Raw genomic sequence first — 6730 nt, 5'->3', positions numbered from 1 at the left:
CTGGATAATTAAACAGAGAGCATGGCACTTTTAAGGAGGTGGGTGTCAGAGTGTTGATGTATGTTTTAAAATAGAATTGCTTTCCGCTCCTATAGGTGTTGCATTGAGTTTTGCTGCACTGCTGCTGGAGAGAAGCAATGTTAATTACCACAAAATCTCTGGCTTAAGAGTTCAACTACAGGTCTCCCAGTACAGTTCCCTTCCTCGATGTTAATTTGTGTGCTGTCTTGAACCCTTGAACAATCACGTATGGCAAAGCTCGTGTTTACCCTCTAACTTGTTTACACTGTTACTGCAATCCCACTTCCACAAAAAGAAATGCTGGCTCTACCAGGACAGGTGATGGCCCTCTTGTGTTATAGATCAGGTGAAAAAATCACAGCTGGGAAGCTGGTTACCAGTTGAAAGGGCAGTTGTCTCACTGCTAAGATAACTTCCAGAATGGGTAGGGGGTTTTTTTATTTGTTTGGAAAAAGTGCTAAAACCAGGATAAAAGTGTGAGAAAAATGTGAGAAAACTAAACTCTCCTGGTATTTCTGAATTACTTAGGGCTTTTTTTCTTATTTTGAAATGTGTTCATAAAAAAGCTACAAAAAGGGAAGATTGGAGAAAAATGCAAAGTTTCAGCTGCTTGGTAACATGCCCTGACATTCCTTTTATATATATGGAAGGAATATATTCTGTGTATGCATATACACACAAACAGAAAGGACTGGGTTTTTTTATTTTTTTGCAGTTGAGAACACTGACAAAAATCCCAATCTGGAAACCCTTCACCAGATGAGCTGAGATCCACACAGTGTTACTCATCCTCCTTATCTCTATTTTTTGTTTGTCTTTCCTGTTGAGATAAGACTTCCAGGAGCAGTCCTGGCCTCCATCCAGGGTCAGAGCAGTGTTCAGCACGCCGGAGCCTTTCTTGCTGAGCCCTCAAGTGCTGCTCTGATAGCAGGCTAAATAACAACCAGTAAAAGGTGGAAGGAAGCCACTGTCTTTACAAACACCTTTATTGTGTCTTACTTGCATCTTGGGAGGTTTCTGGAGTGTACTGGTGACAACTTCCTGTACAGATGAATGAGCTGATGAGGGAAGATGCTCTGCTGGACCACATACTTACAAACAAGGGAGTACTGTACAGGGATGTGAAAGCTGGGGACAGCTTTGGCTGGCAACCATGAGAGAGTGGAGTTCAGGATTCTGAGAAGAGGGAAAAAGGCAAAAGTCAGGGTTTGAGCCTTGATTTCAGGAGAACAGACTTCAGCCTGTTCCTGCTTTGGAAAATCCTCTGGGAAGCCCTGGACTGAAGAGGGGTCAAGGAGAGCCAATTGATTTTCAAGAATCACCTCCTTCAAGTCAAGAATGGTCCATCTCCACATGTAGAAAATCAAGCAAAGGCAGCAGGAGGCCTGCAAGGATGAATAAAGAGCTTCTGACTGAAAAATAAAGAAATGTGTAAAAGAGATGGAAGGGACAGGTGACTGGGGATGGATATGTACTCACTGTCTGAGCCTTGGTAAGATCCGATTATTAAAATTATTAGAGAGATGCCTCTGCCCAAATTAAGGTGCAAATGAGACTATATGCTGAAATGAATAGTATGAATTTTATTTAACAGTAGATGTGAGGCAGAGAAAGAAGTATAAAAAGAGAGGAGGAGGGAGAGAAAGAGAGTGACAGAGAGAAGATTAAGTAGAAAAATATGACTTCTCCATGGGTTCCAACAGCATCCCTTCTTGTCTTCTCAACCATGAGGGTCCCACAAAACATAGAGTTCAATGGACTAATATACTCTCAGGCCAGGTGGGAATGCCCAGGTTGCACCCCTGCTATCTTCAGAAAGAGGAAGAAGGAGAATCTATGGAATTACAGGCTGGTAAGCATCACCTTGGTCCCAGGAAAGGTGATGGAGCAAATCCTCCTGGGAGTAATTTCAAAACACAGGAAGGATAAGAAGGTGATTTGGAGTAGTCAGTGTAAGTTTATGAAGGGGATATCATGCCTGACCAAACAGGTAGCCACCTATGGTGAAATCACTGTGTGTGAATAAAGGGAGAACACTGGATGGTGAGTGCTGTGTCCAGTTCTGAGCTCCCCAGTACAACAATTAAGGAGAATTGAGTCCAGCAAAGGAATGCAAAGATGATTAAGAGCTTGGAGCATCAAGGAGAGGACAAGAGAGCTGGGACAGGTCATCTGGAGTAGATAAGGCTCATGGAGATCTTAAAGAATCTGTAAAGAATACAGAAAAATATGAAAATTCTATTTTAACATTAAAAAAAAGGTTTTTATTGTGTGTATGGTCAAACACTGGAACGAGTTGCCCAGAGACTGTGAAGTCTTCATGCCTGCCTTTACCTGCCCTGCTTTGAGCAGGGTGTTAGGTTCAGTGATCTCCAGAAATACTTTCCTACCTCAGTGGTTCTGTGATATTTGAAATTACAATGAATACAACTTACAAATCATACTCTTGATGAACTTTTATCAGGTAAAGGTAGCATCTTTTGTTGTTTTGTTCCATGGTTTCAATTTGCAGTTACAAGGGAAATTATGTAAACCAATGCATATTAGTTTAGGATCTACTCTTACAAATGTTCCTGAACATGAAGTTGGTGCTTCTGCGTGAGCACCATTGAAGGTTGATAGTGATGCCTTATGAGGCCTCCTAGACACAGCGACTGGACAGGGGTAAAAGAATAAAATAGGTATTTATTTGAAAGGCCTTCAAAGGTACACCCTGGGAGCCACAGGCTACTGCCAAAAATGGACCCCAAGATGGACGACAGGTCACGAGTTCTGGTTCATTTGCATATCAGGGTTAATTCTCCAATTAAAGCTTCAGTTAATGATGTAATTTCCCCTCTGCTTGTCCCCCTTAGAAGCTCTTTGGATTATACTTTTTGGGCTCAGGACAGTCTGGGTGACCTTGGAGAGCAGGCCTGGAGAGGCTTTGTTTTGTCTACCTAGCACAAGTGAGCAGAAAATAGCAAGCTACAAGAAACCTCAGAGTTACACTCTAAGCAGTACAGAATCAGGAAGATATAGAAGTTAAAACCTAGGCATCAATAGTCTCCAAAAACCAGACTTAAATCTACATGAACTGGACAAAAGTTTCACTGATGTGATTCAGCCCCGTTCTTAAAAGAGATTTTCGCCGTGGAGGACAGGGTAGACTATTCTCTAAGTTCTTGCTGTGGGGATTTCAAATGGACCCTTGTGGGAGGGGCATAATGCAGGTTACTGATTATCAGAAACATTCTAGCTTGACTTAGATATTCCTGTGTCTAGCACTGTAACTGTTTGATTCTTACCACACAAATACTCTTCAGTACCTGAAGTGGGTTAAAATTGCAGCACTGTCAGTTTGTTCCAGGCTTTTGTTTTGCATTCCTGCAATGAGTGTGATGCTTCCGTCTGCAGCCTCAGTGAGTGCTCTTACACTTTGCTTATTGAATCTGAGGTGCAACAAATTTCCTTTGGAACTGGCACATTTCAGACTAAATCTGTGCTATAGGATGCTTTCACTGCCGTCTGGCCTCAGGGACAAGCCATTTTACTTTTCCCAGAGTATTACTGACCCCCCTGTTATTAGATTTTACCCTTGGCAGACATTCTGGTCCTTGCCTTATTGCTTTTTGAGTTGCACTGTGGTCATGTATTCCCAAGTGACTGTTCAAATACACTTGGTGTAAAATGCACTGCAGCCCATCTGGGATTTTTGCTGCAGGGTCCAAAGGATAGACCTTGGATTTTATTAGGCTGTATAGATCTATATGGATGGAATAGAAACACATTCTTTGCATCTGAGCACTGACTGTGTTCACACAGGGCTGATGGATATGGAAGGTGTGTCGGAATATGCAATAAGTAGTCCCTTTATCAGACAAGGGTTGCAATTGTGAGAGAGCCACAAACTCTCACTTTTAATACAATGATTCATACACCACTGGGCTGTTAACTGTGTACCTAACAACTTTGTATGTATTCCATACCCCAGAATTAATCGTAATACATCAGTCAGGCAAAAAACTCTGTGTAGAATATCGATTTTTTGTATTTCTTTTAAAGCAGGATATAAAATAATCTTCTAATCTATGATACTGATTTGTATGTATATGCATATATATATATATGCATACGCAGACAGAGATGTGTACTAGCATGTCTCTGGATTATGCTGTCATTTATATCATATTAGGTAAATTCAATATGGTGGTATAGGTCAATCCCTTCAAGACATTCAAAGCTACCAGATATAACATTAATAGCTGTGGTGTGAAAAACTCATGTAGTTTTAGATAATCTTTTGAATACATACATTTCTAATAATCTGAATTTTGGTCCCCACAACATAAGAAGATATTAAACTATTAGAGAGCATCCAAAGGAGGGGAACAAAGATGGTGAAGGGCCTTGAGGAGAAGCCATGTGAGGAGTTGCTGCGGTCACTTGATCTGTTCAGCCTAGACAAGAGACTGGAGAGACCTCATCACAGTCTGCAGCTTCCTCGTGAGGGGAAGAGGAGGGGCAGGCACTGATCTCTTCCCTCTGGTGACCAGTGACAGGACCCGAAGAAATGGCCTGAAGCTGTGTCAGGGGAGGTTTAGGCTGGATATTAGGAAAAGGTTCTTCACCCAGAGGGTGGTTGGGCACTGGAACAGGCTCCCCAGGGAAGTGGTCACAGCCCCAGCCTGACAGAGTTCAGGAAGCATTTGGACACTGTTCTCAGGCACATGGTGTGACTCTTGGGGATGTCCTCTGCAGGACCAGGAGTTGGACTCAAAGATCCTTGTGGGTCCCTTCCAGCTCAGCACCTCCCAGGATTCTGTGAATGTCTTTCTTTTGACAAAAACTATTGCCTTGTAGTTTCATTATCTCAGACAACGTTGTTTTTAAAAGGTCTGTTGATAATAAGTCTGGTGCTCCAGGTTGGTGTCCTTTTCTGTGGTACATGCCACACAAAGAGGAGTGATAAAATCCAGGATGCAGTTTTGCTGTCCTTGATTACTGTCAATGTAATTACATCTTCAATTTTATCACTTGTCTCAGAGAAAAAGGTCTCTAATAATGACAGAGAAATAGTGAGGAATTTATGAAAATTATCATTGTAAAATGAGTTTCACTTTTATGCAGAGTGCAACACAGCTTGTAATGCCTTAATTTGATGGAATTTTTTAAATGTTGTTATTTATGACTGAGATGTATAGAATTATCAGTTCTGCCAAATAAAATAGAATTTTAATACACTATTAATATTAGTATAGTATAAAAACAGAATAATGGATAGGCAGAAAATACAGAAATTAAACAGCATAGATATACATAATGTCACATGGAATTTCAATTATTTTTTACAATTATTTTATAAAGTTTAAAATGTACATATACCAGAGAAAACACAGACAAATGAAATATAAACACAGAAGTATCAACCAAATTGCTGGCATGTTTACATGTTCTAGTTGCCTGGAAAGCAGCAGAGTAAGGGCTCAGAGGCAACATCTGGTTCTCCCAGCCTAACAGGTTACTCGGTGTCAGCTGAGCCCTGCTAACCATCTACCTGTGAGTGGCAGATGCAAGCTGGTGTGGTTTATATTACTTGTCCTTAAGTGTGGTCTCAGCTAAGACAGATTTCTTTGCATCATCTCCAGGCTTAGTGAGCTTCCCTGGCCACCTCTGCCTGCAGGAAATCGCTGAATTGCAGTAACCTGTTTGTGTGCTTGAAGGGATCAACTGGCGTTGTCAAACAAATTTTGCAATGATCCTTTGAGTCATAAGCAACCCGAATTATCTGCCTTCTCCCATGACAGTGCCTGCAGCAGGGCTGCAGATTAATGATAGGCCCACACCTCCCTGCCCCAGTGCCTTCGGACGGCAAGGAGGCCAAACCAGTAAAGACACATAGCTCCAGAAAGATAGAGCAAGGCAGGACCGAGGGCCTTCTCCCACCTCAGGAGCATTTCAGCAGATGGTGTCTATAAAAGCCAGCTCACCATGGAGTTAGGAGATCTGGGTACAACTTTCACTCAGCAAGATGCTTCAGTCCATACTTCACTTTAGCTCAGCGAATCATCCCTCTAACTGCAGTGATCCCTCCTCCATGCTCACCCTGCCTCTGAACACCTCACTGAACATCTCACTGGTAGTCCTACTGCCAACCCAGGGTGACCTTGATTAAGCCTGTGAGGAGCTCATTGTACCAGGGTGCTGCCGGGGCCAAGAATTTAGCCACATTCAGAGAAGAATTGGAGATTTAAACAAGTAACATGATTATCCAGAGCTATTATAGCTAATGCTAACAAAAACTTTGGAAGAGAGATAAAGCCTCCTGCTTCTGGGTGTAGGCCAGCGTCCAACTACACTTACTAATAGCCTAAGACCTCCAGTTACCAAATACCTGCTTTCAGGGACCTTCCACACACTGTTCTCTGAGCAATGGCCATCATCAAAGAGGAGTAAAAGATCAGATGTAATTTAAACCTTATCCAAAACTGCAATTCCATTATTTCCAAATTTGCTAAATCCTCTCAGCCTGTTCTTCAAGCTCCGAAATGGGAAATCTTCAATGTGGTGAAGATGTGTGCGGGAATGGTGAGTGTTTAGAAGTGCTTGAATGTTGGATTGTCTCAGGAAACAATGGTGCTGTAAAGGCAAGAATTCACATACCACACACAAGCAGTAATAACAATAATAAGCTCGAATCATGCAAAGATGCTAACTAATCAAACTGGTT

This window comes from Coloeus monedula, assembly GCF_965178545.1.
Source record: "Coloeus monedula genome assembly, chromosome: 3".
NCBI lineage: Eukaryota > Metazoa > Chordata > Aves > Passeriformes > Corvidae > Coloeus > Coloeus monedula.
This window is presented reverse-complemented; position numbering follows the sequence as displayed.